Below are 16,819 nucleotides of genomic sequence, written 5' to 3' on the forward strand. Positions count from 1 at the left end.
CTGACTCAAAATATGCACAGTCATTGCCAGATAACATTGGGGACTGAGGTGAGCTCCAAGAATGTGAATTCAAACAGACACTAGCCCACACAGGGACTGGGGGACTTTACAAGTAGTAGCCAGCAGGTGGGCATTCAGGAAAGAAAGCTCGTTAGAGTGACTCAGGGATGGGGACTTACAGTTGCTCAAGCCAAAAATGACCTAAGCCTTCTTATTCTTTCATAGGCCCTATCATTAACCAAGGACATTTTGTTGAATTGAGCTCTTACATTTCTCTTGAAAGTATCCATTTCTCTCCATAGTGGCAGCCTTTGCCTCATGCCATTTAACATTCGCCTCACTGGGATTATTGCATCTGCCCTCTCTTCAACTCTGACATCTTATTCTGAGTCAACATTTTTTAAAGTAAATGTGATAACATCATAAATTCCTTCCATTCCTTTTTTTCCCCTTGGGACAATATCCAAATCAAGCCTCACCAGCCTTCTCTCTCACCAAGACCAGTCCTCAAGCTTTCTGACCATGCTGAATTGCTTGCAGTTTCTGAAATATGCCTTGCCTTTTCTTGGCTCTGGGCCTTTGCTTGACCCATGTTCCAACTCTTCACTGGATAAACTCCTGCTCATATTTCGAGGTTCATAAAAGACCTCATTTCCTCCAAAACTTCTCTAGCTTCCAAATCTAAAATACCAGGGTGTATGCTTTCACTAATACCCAGTTCTTTCCCATCATAACCATATCATACTGTATCATAATTGCACATTTCCTCATCTGTCTCTTGCCATTAAATTTTGAGCATTATAAAGACAGGTGCTGTGTCTTGTCACTGAGTCACTGGCACCTCACAGCATGCCTAGAACACATTCAAAATTGATTGAACAATATGGAAAACCAGGCCTCAAAATCCTGGGCTTTTCCCATTAGACTCTTTTATTTATAGCACAAGAGGTTAAAAACATGGCATGCATGTGTTTGGGAAGGGGAGGTAGTCATGACAAGCTAATGAGCCAACCACTCAGTATCATTAAACAGGTAGAACTTATCCTCTGTGGCTTGAAAAGAATCTATTTTGATGAAGGACATGTCAGGTTTCTCAACATCAATGCCAGGTGACTTCTTAATTAACTCACGGGTACTGTCAATAGGAAAGTCCAGTGTTGATTATAAATGATAATTAAGAGCACTGCTTCCTTCAGAACTTTAAAAATACTTTGTAGCTGTTCCATAATCAAAGTAATGTTTGAGTAAGATTTGTGCAATGTCTAATGGGCTGTTAATCCTATTCGGTGTACTTTTCATCTTAGATGTAATTTTCATCTCTAGAATTTTGATTGGGGTCTTCTTTAAATCTCTTCTATGTCTCTACCTAACGTGTTCCGTCTTTCCTCTGACTTATTAAATATATATAGAATACAGATGTAATAATTTTTAATGTTTTGTCTGTTAATTCTACCACCTCTGTTATTTCTGGGTCAGTTTCAATGGATAGATGTTTTTCCTAATTAAGGCAATTTTTTCTTGCTTTTTTGTATGCTTGATAATTTTTGATTGGGTGCCAGGTAGCTTTAGTTGTTCTCCACTACTGAGGCAAGACCATTATTCATGAATGTCTTGTGAATTACAAGGTTTTCCACTTCGGCTGTCGGGTACAGGCACTATTCCCAGCCCTGCATAACTTCTGAATACTGTTCCCTCTAATCCTTCGGGGTGGTTCTTCCTCTGATCTTTAATAGTTTCCTCATAGGCATGCATTGTATTACAGATATGCATCAACACTCAACTATATACTTGAGAAAGATCCTCTGTAAATCTCTGGAGTTCTCTCCACAACACTTTTCTCTTTGGTACTCTACCCTGTGAATTTTATTAGCTGCCTTGGCTTCTCCAGCCTCCCAGCTCTGTTTCTTCAGCTCTTAGAATCTACTGAGCTCTGCCTGTCTTCCCACTTCCCATGCTGTGGCTGAAAATGTGAACATAAACTGGATGACTCTCTAGGACTGCTCCATGGTTGCAATCTGGAACTTTCCTTCACTGCCTCTCTGTTAGCTTTCCTGTTCCCTGGATTCTGGATTTTTCTACTTCTATGTCTTAGCTTATTCCCTTGTTTTACTGAAATACATCTTCCATAAGCTTCCTAAAAATGAATATGTAGGAGATAAAAATGTTAAGTTCTTTTCTATCTGAAAATGGCTTTATTTTACACTCAGGCTTCATTGAAAGGTGACTCATTAGAGAATTATATGTTGAAAATAATTTTCCCTCAAAATTTTAAAAATATTTTTCTTTGTTTTCTGGCATATAGCATATTTATCTTATTTTCTAATGCCATCCTTAATCTAGTTTCTTTGTACTGACTTGTATTTTTATGTGAAATTTTTGGTTCTTCTCATTTTCACTGGTAGTCTAAAATTTCTGTAAATCTATTTTTATTCACTGTGTTGGGGATTGGGTAGGCCCTCTCAACCTGAAAAGTAATGTCCTACTGTTCTGGAAATTTCTCTGTATTATTTCTTTGATCATTTTCTCTCAATATATTCTCTTTTTTCTTTCCAAAATCTCTGTTACCTAGATATTAGACTCCCTAGATTAGTTTTCTAATTTTTCTTATTTCTTCTATCCTAATGTTCATCTATTTGATTTTTACTCTAGTTTCTGAAAGAGTTTCTTGATATTTCTACCACTCTTTCTCATTAATTTTTCATTTCATTTATTATATTTTTAAAATTGAAAAGTGGTTTTTTCCTTATTACTCCTTATTATGTAATCTTATTCTTTTTCATAGACTCAAGATCTTGCCTTATATATCTAAAGGTATTAATAGAAAAAGTTTAATTTTTTTTTTTTTTTTGCTTTCTCTATTGCCTTTGTTTCTTCTGAGTTCCTTTTTGTCTGGTGTTTTTCACACATTTCTCAAGTATCTAATGATACTTCATATTTGAGAATGGGTCACTAAAACAAGAGTAGAAAGCCTCACTGCAGGGTAGTTTGGAGGCAAACTGGGTTTTTCTATTTATTTATTTATTTATTTTGAGACAGAGTCTCACTCTGTTTCCCAGGATGCAGTGCAATGGCCAATCTCAGATCACTGCAACCTCCGCCTCCCAGGTTCAAGTGATTCTCCTGCCTCAGTCTCCCAAGTAGCTGGGATTACAGGCATGTGCCACCACCCCCAGCTAATTTTTGTATATTTAGTAGAGACAGGGTTTCACTATGTTGACCAGGCTGGTCTCCAACTCCTGACCTCAGGGGATCCGCCTGCCTCAGCCTCCCAAAGTGTTTGGGTTACAGGCATGAGCCACCGTGCCTGGCCAAATTGGATTTTTAATTGGGGAGGCCCATACACGGTCAGGATGCCAATATCTGTAGCAGTTTTCTGCAATTCCATTTCTCCATAGAATAATTTTCTGATCTCCTATGTGTGTTAGTGGACAGACAATGGAACACCCCTGGCTGATGAAGTTCTAGACACAAGACAGGAACTGAAGCAGGTAGGCAGTGTCTCACTATTCAGTCTAGACTCTCTCCTAACCCCTCTGATTTCAACCTGATGCCTCACTCCTCCACTTCCTTCTCACTGGTGCCCTCAGGGTTGGAGACTAAACCTCCAGTCTCTGTAGAGGAGAGGAAAGGAGCTGTCTTTGGGCAGCAAGAGGTGGAGACATCCAGAAGTCTTACTGATCTAGTTCAGACTTTCAGTTAATTCTTTTGATTTTCATCTGGATCCTCACCTCTGGCCCAGCAGTTCATGATGTTTCCAAGTTTCAAGCCTTTCTAGGGTTCTACAGGTTAAATTCAGACTTGCTCTGTACCCTCATTCCTCTCTGCTTCTGCTTTTTCTGCTCTGCTGTGTCACCGACCCCTACTCCATGCACTTTCCAGCTTCTGATACATGTTGCTATTTCTCATAGGCTGTTTTTCCTCTCCTACCTCTCCTCTTTCATTCTTTTACTTTCATTTTAGTGATGATCTAGTGGGGAACTGAATAGACATAAGAATTCAATACTATAAATCATAAGCAAAATTTACACATTCTGTCATTTAATTCTCACAATAATCTTATGAACTGAATGATAATTATCCCTATTATATAGATAGGGAAACTGAGACTCAAAGATGTTAAGGCATTTGCCTAAGTTACATGGCCAGTAGGTGGCAGAACCAGAATTTATGACCAGTTTTGACTCCAAAGACCATGACTATATTGGCTATATTTGGTACTGTTCTGATTTTAAGTGTGTATGTGTGGATTTTCAAATTAATTGATCCCATTAGTCACTGGCATCTGGGTCTCCAAAGCTCCCTCATCTAACTGCCCTTGGATCCCCAAAGTCTTCTGGTCCATGTGCATAAGATCTGAGAATATCTAGCTTTGACCTCTGATGTCCTGCATTCCTTGGATACACACAACTACTCAGACACAGTCCAAAAACCTTTCAGTCTTCCTGTTGCATTTCTTTCATTCAGTACTTAACCCTGGGCAACTTCATGTGCTAAGCACTTGCTGGAAAGATGTGTCCATGAAGCAAACACAGGCTGCCTTCAGAGTGATCATGTCTAGTCAGAGAGAGAGATCCTGAGAGCGAGACAAAGAAGAGAAGGACAAACTGGGGTAATGTGCCCTTGGAGAAAAGAATCTACTATAGCTTGGATTTCTTGGAAAACCTTGCTAAAGAGATGATGTTTAAGCTGATACCTGCAGAGTCCATTCATTCATTCTTTCAAAGTACATTTGTTGGGCATCTATCACAGGCCAATAAAAAGAATCATTCAAATCTATGTGAGAACTTTCAAGTGTTTGGCACTATTCTAAGTGTTTGGTGTATGTTAGCTCATTTAATCTACCCAAACGTAGAAAGCGATTTTTCCTATTTTACAAAGAATAAGAAGGGGGTACAGAGATTTGATGTATCTCTTTCAAAACATCCAGAAAGTTTTAGGCCAAGAGTCTGCCAGGCTATTGGGTGCAGCGTTGGTGCTCTTGAATACTATGTTAGGAGCGGAGGGGATATGGAGGTAAATGTGTCAGATGGGTTCCTGCCCCCTTGGAGCTGATTTTCTAGTGATGAAAATGAGATGAATTTAGTGATTTGGCAAAAGGGGCAGAAAGACACTGAAACTATGCCTTGCAATATATATGAAATGGGCTTCAGAAGAGGAAGCTTATATGTCTTGAAGTAGCACAGAGTACACAATCTTCCAGCACTCATTATCCCCCAGACAAAGCTGGGCTGCACCCACTATAGGAGCTGTTCCAGGAGAGTGGATAGCAGACCCACTGCACCAGCTACTTGCTAAACCTCTAAAATGGGGAAGGAATGGGATTTGAAGATGGTTTAGATTTGTCTCTTTTCACCAATCTGGCAAAGACCAGGTGGAGGAGGAAGGCCAAGTGCTTTGGACAAAGTAACCACATCTGTTGGGGGTATGATAAGGGACAGGTCATTGGAGGTCAGAGTTAGTCACCTGAGTTGTATGTACATGAACCATAAGGCTTGAGGGACATAAGTGAGCCTTTGGGGCCCTGCTACCCACAGAATAATAGAAGATGCATGGCTGGGGGAAAACCCTGAATAAAGGCCAGTGTCTAGAGTGTGGTGGATGAACAGTAGAATGGTAAGAAAAGGGTCTGGAGCAGAAGGCATGGGCCACATAATGCAGGGCTGGCTAAGTCATTTTGGGAGGGTTGGTTTTTCAAGCCACTGAAGATCTGATCCATTTGAAGAACTCCTTCTGGCTCCTATTAAGAGATTGAGTATGAAAAGGGCAACAGGGGAAGCAGAGAGACCAATTAGAATGTAAAAAATATCGAAGGCTTGGACTAGTGGTTTGAAAGTAGAGGAGGAACGGGTTCAGATTAGAGACATATTTAGGAGGTGGAATTGAGAGCACTTGTTGATGGACTGGATAAGGGAGTTGAGAGGAAAGCACTGAAGGACAGCTCCTAGGAATTGTGGAGCTATTTGCTAAGCAGGTCATGACAAGCTGAGTGGCGGAGAGGAGGTAGTGAAGGTAAACTGGGGCTTCAATTTATACTGATCTACTGCACAACTAGGGTGGAGAAATACTGAGTCAGAAGCACAGGAACCTTCCATAGATTGCCACAATGCCAGTGGAGCCAGCTCAGCCCCACCCTTGCCTAGTGCAGACTTAGCCCAGTGAAGCTCAAGTCTCTGAACTCTTACAGGCTGGAAACCGGAGAACTTTAAATGAATAATATAGCCCAGGCTCCTCTGGGTCATAGAGCAATCACCCCTCCTAAAATATGACTGTTTTCCTCACCATCTTAATGCCATTTCAGAGATACCTTACATTTCCGTTCAGATCTGCCATTTTATCCAGCTGGATTTCTTTTCAATTCAACCCAATTTTAACCCCAATGTTCAAGTTATTTTTTCCCATTATGCCCATGAATAGAAGCAAATCATACCATCTTATATAAATGCAGCTGTTTTCTCTCTTCTCTTTTCTCATTTTAGATGAAAATCTTCTTTCTTCTTTTCTTATTAACAGCAGCACCCCCTCCCTGCACCCTACTGAAGGCCTCGCCATTGGCTGTGTTTGTTCCTCATCTCCTGTGCTCTTTCCTGTTTCTTCAGGGAGTCCCTGCAGAGATGTTTTCTTATGTAATCAAATTATAGGTCAGATTCATCAAAAGAAGAGCACACAGGTACATTTCTCACGAACATTAATGAATGCAGTAAGTAACACATTCTTTTTTTAAGTGGAGGAATTGGTAAATAAAGATGCTCTTTGGTAAAGAAAAATGAAGCAAGGAACACAGCTTAATAATATGCTAAAGTTCCTTGTTAAACTGTAAAGTGGTGCAAATGTTTATTGCCATCACCATCGTTGTTATGACCATGTGTGGGTATTATATATCATAGAAAATATTTTAAAATATTTTATAGTTGATTTCAATAAGTATTTTTGGGTACCTAGTACAAGATACACCCTGTGCTGAGCATAGGGATGCAGAGACTGCAGAAGGTAGTTCCCTCATGACAAAGGGAAAAAGCAGACACACAGAGCACATTAACAAATAATTTTGACGTAAAAAATAGAAATGCTATAATAATGACAGCGGCAGAGACATGCCTGCAATAATACTTGCAGTGGTAGGCAACTCCAGCCAAGGCAGACATTGTCAATCATGCTTCAGGTACACAACCCCATTTAATCCACATGGTAATCATGCAAAACAAGATTATGATCCTTATTTCATAGAAGAGAAAGCAAAGCTACAACAAGGTTAAGTATCTGTCTGAAAGACACCAAGGTACAGAGAAGCAGAGGGAATGAGAGGGAAAAATCTCTCCCTGACACCAAAATCTTGATTTTTCCTCACTTCTCCCAAGGACATTGATATGGTTTTGCTGTGTCCCCACCCAAATCTCATCTTGAATTTTAGCTCCTATAATTCCCACATGTTGTGGGAGGGACCTGGTGGAGATAATTGAATCACAGGGGTAGTTTCACCCATGCTGTTCTCGTGGTAGTGAGTAGGTCTCATGAGATCTGATGGTTTTGTAAGGGGTTTCCCCTTTTGCTTGGGTCTCATTCTCTCTTGCCTGCCACCATGTAAGATGTGACTTTGCTCCTCATTCCCCTTCCACCATGATTGTAAGGCCTCCCCAGCCACATGAAACTGCGAGTCAATTAAGCCTCTTTCCTTTATGAATTACCCAGTCTCGGGTATTCTTTATTAGCAGCATAAGAAAACAGTAATGTGGATGTATACAGTGTGGTTTAGAAGGATAGAAGGGGGCACTGAAATCAGCCTAGGGTGGAGGTAGAAATGAGTGGGTCTTTGAGGAAGACTGAGTGAGCTATTTCTTAAACGTTAAGCCATGAGTCAAGAAGGAAGGGGAGGTGGAGATGGGGCATCCTAGGCAGGAGAAAAGCAGGGAGGCATGAAATAGCATAAGGCTTTGCAGCCAGACCCAAATAGTTGGGATAGCTGGAGGACTAAGTTCAGAGAAATAAAGCTGGGGAGAGGCCAGGACCAGATTACAAAAGGCCTTATATGTCACACTAAGGAAACTGGACTTGATTCTGAGAACAGTAGAGCAGTAGGTGGAGGCTGCTTTAGGAACGACAATGTCAGTCAAATGGAGGGTGGATTAGATGAGGCAGGGCTAGAAACCAGGCTGTTGTTATCATCCAAGCATCCAAGGCAAGTGTTAGAGTTGTGAGGCTAACTCAGTTTGTGCAAAGCTCTCCCTGGCTGCTTCAGCTGTATTCCCGATGGCCCAACGCAATGGCTCTGCCATGGCAAGGCTGGTGTCATTCACCTGATATCCTTGGGAGATACCCAAGCATTGTCACCCATCTTGCTTCCATGGCTTGGAATTCAGCCTTACCTGACTCATCTCTTGCCATTCCATTCCCGTTCACCTGAAATTCTGGACACATTGCACTTCTTACTGAGCATCAAATGTCACTCACGTCAGCCTCTTTCAAGCCTTTGCACACTTTTTCGACCTGGAGTGTCCCTTTCCCTCCTCTTTGTCTGGAGAATCCACCTCCACATAAAGACTTACCTCTTGCTTTTATCAAGTCCTACAAAGAGTCACTCTTTCCTCTAGAACCTTGTGGGGGTCTTGTACTTTTCTTTGTAATGTCACATTTTACACGGTAACAGAATCATTCCTCATCTGTTTTCTTACTTATGCAGTAAGTTCCTACTTCCATAGATATTTCATGCATATACAAGTGTGATGGCTAATTTGATGTGTCAACTTGACTTGTCTAAGAAGTTCCCAGATAGCTGGGCAAAACGTTATTTCTGGGTGTGTCTCTGAGGGTGTTTCCAGAAGACATTAGCATTTGAATCAGTAGGTTGAGTAAAGACGATCGCCCTGACCAATGTGAGTGGCCATTACCCCTGTTGAGGTCTCAATTAGAACAAAAAGGCAAATGTAGAGCAAATTTACTCTCTTCTTACACTGGGAAATACACACTTTCTTGCTCTTGGACGTTACTTTTCCTGGTTCTCTGATATTTGGACTCAGACTGGGACTTAGACCATTGGCTCTCCTGGTTCTCAAGCCTTCAGGCTTGCACTGGAACTACACCACTATTTTCCCAGGGCCTCCAGTTTGCAGACAAGAAGATCATGGGACTTCTCAGACTCCATAACCATGTGAGCCAATCTCTCATAACAAATCCTTTCTGTATTAATCTATTTATACCTATCAAGATAGGTATAGATATAGCTATCAGTTCTGTTTCTCTAGAGAATCTTGACTAACACACCAAGCAAATACCTATCTATCTACACACAATGCACACATACAAGTTTTTATTCTTTTTCTTTGCACAATTATGGCATACTTACACTTCCTGAACTTTGCTTTTTCAGGACTTGAGACTACACCTTAGCAATCTTCCCATAAATATACATGAAGAATTCTTTATTGTGTAGATGAAAAAAATGTTAACAGTCACCTTCTGTTTAACATTTTGGTTGCTTCCAGTCTTCTGCAATTACAAACAATTACAAATCATGCAAAAATTAACCTTGCTTGTACAAACATTATTTCTCATGCATGGGAGCATATCTGCTGGATAAATTTCTAGAATTAGGAGTATGAGGTCAAAGAATACATACATTAGCAAACTTGATAGCTACTTTCAAATTGTTCTCTATAGAATTGTGCAAATTTCCACTGCTGCCAGAAACGTATAAAAATACCTGGTTTCCTGCGACCCCAATAACATCCAAATGTTGGATTTTTGCTAGTGTGGTTTCTGACAGTATGATTTGCAATAATGATATTCTTGCATAGTTTTAATTTGCGTTTCTCTATTTTAAGAATAAGGTGAGCATCCTTTTGTATGTTTTATACTTCTGTTTATAATGTTTTTCTGTCTGTTTACATCTTTTAGCCATTTGTCTTTTGTTCATAGGTCTTTCTCTTACCATTTCTAGTGAGCCATTTGTCTAGGATTCGAGAAACATTGAGCAAGTGTTTCTCTCAATTTGTTGTGTGCTTCTAAAGTTGCTCAGTGTTTTTCTTTGCACTTTTTCTCTGTAGAAATGGAACAAAGTTGGGTGAGTGATCGCCACAGCTGAAGAAGTTTGGGTCACCACTGATTAAAGCTCATAATCTTGCTAGAAAATGACTGTAATTTCTAATAATAATACATACCATGTAGCAGAAACAAAAGGTATCCAATGGTGTGTTCATTTTCTTTTTCCTCAAAAATAAAAATTTGCTTTAAGAAAGGATTTGCGGCCGGGTGCAGTGGCTAGCACCTGTAATCCCAGCACTTTGGGAGGCCGAGGTGGGCAGATCATGAGGTCAGGAGATTGAGACCATTCTGGCTAACATGGTGAAACCCTGTCTCTACTCAAAATGCAAAAAAATTAGCCGGGTGTAGGTGGTGCACACCTGTAGTCCCAGTTACTCGGGAAGCTGAGGCAGGAGAATGACGTAAAACCCGAAAGACGGGAGCTTGCAGTGAGCCTAGATGGTACCACTGCACTCCAGCCTTGGTGACAGAGCGAGACTCTATCTCAAAAAAAAAAAAAAAAAAAAAAGGGCAAAAAATTTGCTTTAAAATTAAAATTGTAGAAGATTTCTTGTATTTGGGGTTGGCACACCCTTCCCTCTCTATACACAGCACATTTGGATTTTTTTTTTTTTTTTTTTTAGGCTTAGCAAAAGATGTTACATTCTTACCTCAGGCAAGCCTTGCTTCTAATTTTTGCCAAACTACTTGGACCACCTGACCTTAGAAGGCTGCCACTAAAGGATTCCATTTTAGGAGCCAACTTTTAAGAGGTGAATGAGCCCCTTACATGGTTGATTTGAAAAATGAGAAGTAGACACAGAAAACTTTGTGATATCATCTAAGAATGGTAAATGGCTTAGATAAATCCAACCCTTGCAGCAACCCCTGGATAAGGATCATATTTAATCATTTTAAAATCTGTTCATGAAGAGCATTCCTGAATGCTTTTAAGTTGAAAGAGGTTATGACAAGAAATATTCCACAGCGTGTTGCATGGTAAGTAAGTATCCAAGAAATGTTTGCTGATTGACTGATACACTTTGCTATGTATAATGTAGTTTCTAGGAACACAAAACTGCCTCAAAGAAAGTGATAAAAACAGCTGCTCCTAGTCATCAAGTTATTAGCATAAGAGGTGTACATGGGTAATCTCAGCTTCTTTTTCTCCCTCAAGCACTGATGTGCTGGACACTGAATCACTTAAAATGATAATGTGGCATAAGGAACCATATCAAACTCTTCTAATGACTTCTCTATCAGAAACAGTCACTGGGACCCCCTGCTGAGTACTCCCTGCAGCTAGAAGGCAGCTGGATATGTTGCCCACACTTCACACCCTGGTTTCTGAATTCCAGGGCTTCTCACATGGCCTACACCAGGAGGCCTCATGCCAGATTGGCAACAAACAAAAGCCATCACCCTCTCCCTACCTCTCACATCTCTAAAGTTGGTATAATTAGGAAATTAAACTCTATCATAGCAAAGTATGAAGTTAATTTTGAAAAAAGTATAAGTTATTCATTTATCTTAACATGTATGATGAACCAGGCACTCTTCAAGCTTATGAGCTGCCAGTAAGCAAGAAACACAAGATCCCAGCCCTCTTGGTGGACATGGAAAATAAATACATGACAACATAGAAATAGGGCATTTGCAAGTCAGGATGACTTAGACAGAGTGGTTCAGGAAGACCTATTAAGGAGGTAACTTTTGACACATGAACTTTAAAGAATAAAAATGAAGCATATTATTGGAAAAACTAGGAAAATAATAATCTAGGAGCAAAGACCAATGAGGGCAAATCCTGTAATAAAATGGATTCAAAGAATCAAAGAAGGGAAGAGGGAGTTTCAAATTTATGTTTAAAAAAATGTTACCATCATCGAGCCATCTTAACTCTTCCGTTATACAGAAATAAAAACAACAATTCAGAAAAGTTTATTTTGTCAAAGCTACCTTGCTTGGGCAACATGATTAAAGGTGACCTTCCTGAACACCAGTTAGCCAGCTATTGTGACACCACCTTTTATATTCCCCTACAAGTCAAATGTTAAACTTCCATAGGTATTAGAAATCTATGACATGACTTCAGCAAGGAAGTGGAAAACAATGATTTAGCTCTGGGGTTGGAGGGAGTAGAGAAAAGCACTCAAACACATATTAAATCCTTCCCTTCAGAGAAGTACCCAGTCAGTCAAGATCCTCAAGCACCATAAAAACAATTCTAAATGATACTTCATTTTTTAAAAGTGTCTTTCAAAAATCCCAAAAGACTGATGGAAAAAAGATTAATAGCTATCATCTGATGGCTGTGAAATGGTTGCTTCAATCTTGGGAAAAACAGGTTGGATTTCAAGGGAGATCTTATGAATAACATGGTGCTTGGAAAAAATATATACATATAAAGGTATAAAGTTATTCTATATTCATAGCATATTCATATATAAATATGTAAAAATACATAAATATACTTATATATTTATATATTCATATATTAACATGTATAAATTTATATATGCATAAATGAATATATATTTTTATATAAATGAAAACTATGTGAAAGACTGCTATTATGTACATCAAATTCTGCATGGGCCTGCTGCTGCAGTCCAATACAGCGAGCACCCAGTCTCAACTAGTAGTTGACCATGGGCCAACTGAGAAGATGGTGGTAGGAACTTGCTGTTCCCTATGGGTTGATTTTTCATTCACACATACTCAAGATTCAACTTGTTCATACGTCAGTGCCCTTCACCTGTGCATTCTTTTCTTTTCTATATTCTCTGATCTTCCTCTGTCTCCTCTGTCCCATGCAAATTTATTCCCCAGGGCCCCAACTTCATACTGCCTGAGTCCAATATGGTCAAGGCAAAGAACCACCCCTCCAGAGAAAGCAATGATGACTCCTACTAGAATCTTCCAGGGCCTTTGGAGAAGAGCATCTTCAAGACAAATTTTGAGAGTGCTAATATTGTGTCCACATTATTAAATACCTTGGATGCATTGTTACTCTAAAAAGCATTCTCTATTCCATGGAGGATGAGACCTGGAAAGAAGGGATGACGATGAGGAACCGAGAACCCCAGACTGCCTCTTATGCTTGTCTGACCCTCTGAGATGGCCGTGGGAAGCTTTTCCCCAAAGCCTTTGGCACTTCAGTTCTGTCGATTGCTGCCCCTTTGGTGTCTTTTCAGAATTTTCTTTCTGCTGTTGTGTCTGCCGGAAGCCTGACCACGCTTAGGATTTGGCCTAAGGATTTGGTGAATCTAACAGCTCACCACCTGGAAGGAAAAGGGAGGAGAACATTGGGACATTGGTACCAGAATCCAAGAAGGCTAGTCTTATGCAAGTCTCAGAAATTGACACTCCCTCGGTAGGAAGCCAACGTCTTTCTCCCAGGCCCAATCAACAGAAAAAGGATGCAAGTGGCAGTCAAAAAAGTAAGTTATTGAGACTCTGTCTTTTAAACCACATCGTGCAATTTGAAAATAAAACTTTTTATTGTTAGGACTCCAGCAGAATTGTTCTGGCTCTGCTCCTGCAGTCTCAATAGTGGCCTTGGGCTCTAAAACCTTGACTTTGGAAAGAAAACATTTACATTGTAAATGCACTGGCAGTATGAGCACTATTCTATGGTGAAGTATCCAACAGAGGCTAAAAGTTCAGAAGCGGCTTTTCCCTTTCTTCTGAAAGGCCTAATCCCCGGGACTTTCACAGTGACAAAATCAAACTCTTAGCGGTAATTGTGTATTGGTTCTAGCTGTGAACTTGCATAAAATCTGAAATTTCACGCCACCAATCCTGTTGCAGGGATTTTACCACTGATCATCAGGAAATGGAGCTTCTGGAGAGGCTTGGAGGAAATTAGACTGTGCAGGCCCTTGGGCAAGCATACTTGTGAACAAAAAGCCTTTACAGTCATCCCTTCTTCCAAAACACAGGCAGCTTCACGCTTTGTTGAGCTGGTCCTTGAGTCCTGCAGAGGCACACAGGCTGTGATGCGATGGCTTCGGGAAAACAGACTATGTCTACATTAGATATCTAAAGTCAGTCTACTACTCCCAGACATTCTCTTATCCATCTCCAGTTAGGCTGGAAAAGGAAAGGCTCAGAGTAGCTTGATGGCTAATTCCATGTGCTCTGATGGAGTGTGAGGAAGAAGCACAAGGTCCATTCTGACCAGTGGGCAAAATGATAGCCAGTGGGTGGAAGCAATGGGAGGAAGCTTCCAGGCCATCCAGCAGGGTTCTTTCTCCTCATTAAGATGGTCTGAAGCTGGAATGAGCCAGCTCTCACGTTCATGATTGGCTTATCACTAAAGATGTCCAGAGGGGGGCCTCCACTGACAACTCCTGACACTAATTATCTGCATGGCCTTGGGCCAGTGTCACAGAGTGACGCAGACTGGTCTCACAGGAGCAGCTCTGGAAAATGGAGAGACATCAAGGGGTCAAGACGAGATCATTCACCTTTCTGGGGTCTCTGACTCCTTAGGAAATTCTCCTTAAGTGTCAGGCCTGCTCCAAGTGTTTTATACTTATTAAGTCACTAAAGCTGCACACCAATCCTAAGATCAAAGGTGGGTGCACTCATCTTTTCCTACTTTATAGATGAGGAAACCAGGGCACAGGGGTTACCTAACCCCTCCCAGGTCGCAGAGCAAGCAAGTGGCAGAGGAGAAGCCCCCGGCTAAACACCGCAGTCCACCCTCACAGCCTCTGTACTGCTCTGTCTCAGAATGCTCTCTGCAGGCCCCCTGATATCCTGTAGTGTGACCACCACTATCTGCTTTATCTTCCTTCCTTACCAGTAGCTGTTCCTCTGATGGATTGGGTCTCTTTTGACATCGATTTTGCGAAGGCAATACCCGCTTCCCTCCCTACATAGACTGTGAAAAACCCCAAGGTGATCCTCTTTGGTTGGTGATAGGCCTTAAATTCCTTTTATTTTTCAGACACAGCTCCCCAGATACACAGCCAGCATCTGCCACTAACGGCACTCAAAGCTGATGGAATGAATGATCTGACATCAGCAGTCACACAAATTATCGCCACTGAATTGCATGGATGTTATCAAATCAGAAAGAAATGAGGCCAAAGCAAATATAATACATATGCAGTGCTTTTGCTTCTTAAATTTTGGTTTTATAAGTAATTTTGGCTCTGTATTAAAAACAAAAAAACAAAATAATATCTAACACTTATATCATGTTATGTGCCAGACCCTATCCTAAGCTCTTTTCTCTTATTAACTAATTTAGTCCTCACAAATACCCTGAGATGTCAGGCAGCATTACAATCCCCATTTTAAAGAGGAGGAAACTAAGATACAAAGAACTGAAGTTAAGGTTTCAGTACCTGAACTAGTAACCAGACTAGTGTGCCAAGTGCCAGAGGAAGGTGGCCTAAACCAAAGTAATTTGGAAGAGGTTTAGAGAACAGGATTAATTCAAGAGACATCACACTAAACAAGTAAATTGCAATAAAGTTGGAAGTGGGAGGCAAAGAAAGAGACACCATCAAAGACAGCTGCCAAGCTTCCTACGAACACGTCTTCTTGTCAAAACTGTGAAGATTCCACCTCTGTGTCTTTGTTCAGGCTGTTCCCTCTGTTTGCAATGCCTTTCCATGCCCTTCCAGGACTGCTCTGCAAAGCCTCTTATTAACCCCTCCTCACCTCCTGCCTCTGCACCCCTACATCTCACCGTTAGTTGGCATGCAGTTCTTGGCCCTCACCCATCTTCCTCCATGTTTCAAGCTCCTCGGAGATAAAGATATAGCACAGTGACAAGTGGGGAGCACGAAACTCTAGCCATTTGACATCAGTTTTGTGATTCTGTCTTGCTATACAGTCATGCCTGCATTACTTTCCACTTAATTTTTAAAATAACTTGGATGGCCCAATAGGTGCAGTAAACCACCATGGCACAGATTTACCTATGTAACAAACCTGTATATCCTGCACATGTACCCCAGAACTTAAAATAAAATAAAATAAAAATAACTTGCCTATAGGATTGCAAAGGGTATACAATGAAAAATAGAAATATAAAAGAGAATAAAATAATAACTTGCTTATTTTAGGAGAGTTTTAGATTAACGGAAAATTTGTGAAGATGGTACAGAGAGTTCCCACATAGCCTCTACAAGTTTTCCATATTATTAACATCTTATGTTGGTACGGTATATTTGCCACAATTTATGAACAAATATTGATACATTTTTATTATCGCCTAAACTCTGTAAGTTTATTCAGATTTTCTTAATTTTTATTTTAATAAATGTCCTCTTTTCTGTTCCAGAATCCCATCCAGAATATGGCATTTGGTCATCCTGTCTCGTTAGGTTTCTCTTGGCTGTGACAGCTTTTCAGACTTTTCTTGTTTTTGATTACCTTTGTATATTTTGAATAAAGTTATTTATTAGGACTTATATCGGGTTGCTCACTTTCAGGTCCACTTATCTTTCTTTTCAGCTATTTGCTATTGCTGTTGGGCGGCTGTGTTGGGTTGAACAGTATCCCCCCAAAATTCATGTCTACCTTGAACTCGTTAATGTGAATTTGGAAATAGGGACTTTATGGATATAGTAAAGTTAAAATTAGGTCATAATGGATGAGAATGGGCTCCAATCCGATGACTGGTGTTTTTCTAAGAAGAGGGAGGTTCAAGGCTGGGTGCAGTGGCTCACACCTGTAATCCCAGCAGTTTGGGATGCTGAGGCAGGTGGATCACCTGAGGTCAGGAGTTCGAGACCAGCCTGGCCAACATGGTGAAAACCCCTCTCTACTAAAAATACAAAAA

General features: G+C 40.5%; 1 long non-coding RNA gene across 2 annotated transcripts in view; it reads right to left on the minus strand.

Moving 5' to 3' along the window:
- Positions 1–16,773, minus strand: part of LOC103884242 — a 45,463-nt gene extending 28,690 nt beyond the window's left edge. Inside the window, exons 1-3 of one of the 2 annotated variants that reach the window (XR_004182838.1) lie at positions 13,011–16,773; positions 9,338–10,031; positions 6,428–6,603 (exon numbers count right to left, since the gene is read on the minus strand). This is a non-coding gene — a long non-coding RNA (uncharacterized LOC103884242). Of the gene's footprint in view, positions 1–6,427; positions 6,604–9,337; positions 10,261–13,010 lie in introns of those variants that run through there. The other variant, XR_004182837.1, reaches the window with a different exon arrangement.
- Between the last annotated feature and the right edge of the window lie 46 nt (positions 16,774–16,819).

This window comes from Papio anubis, chromosome 3 (assembly GCF_008728515.1).
Source record: "Papio anubis isolate 15944 chromosome 3, Panubis1.0, whole genome shotgun sequence".
Lineage (NCBI taxonomy): Eukaryota > Metazoa > Chordata > Mammalia > Primates > Cercopithecidae > Papio > Papio anubis.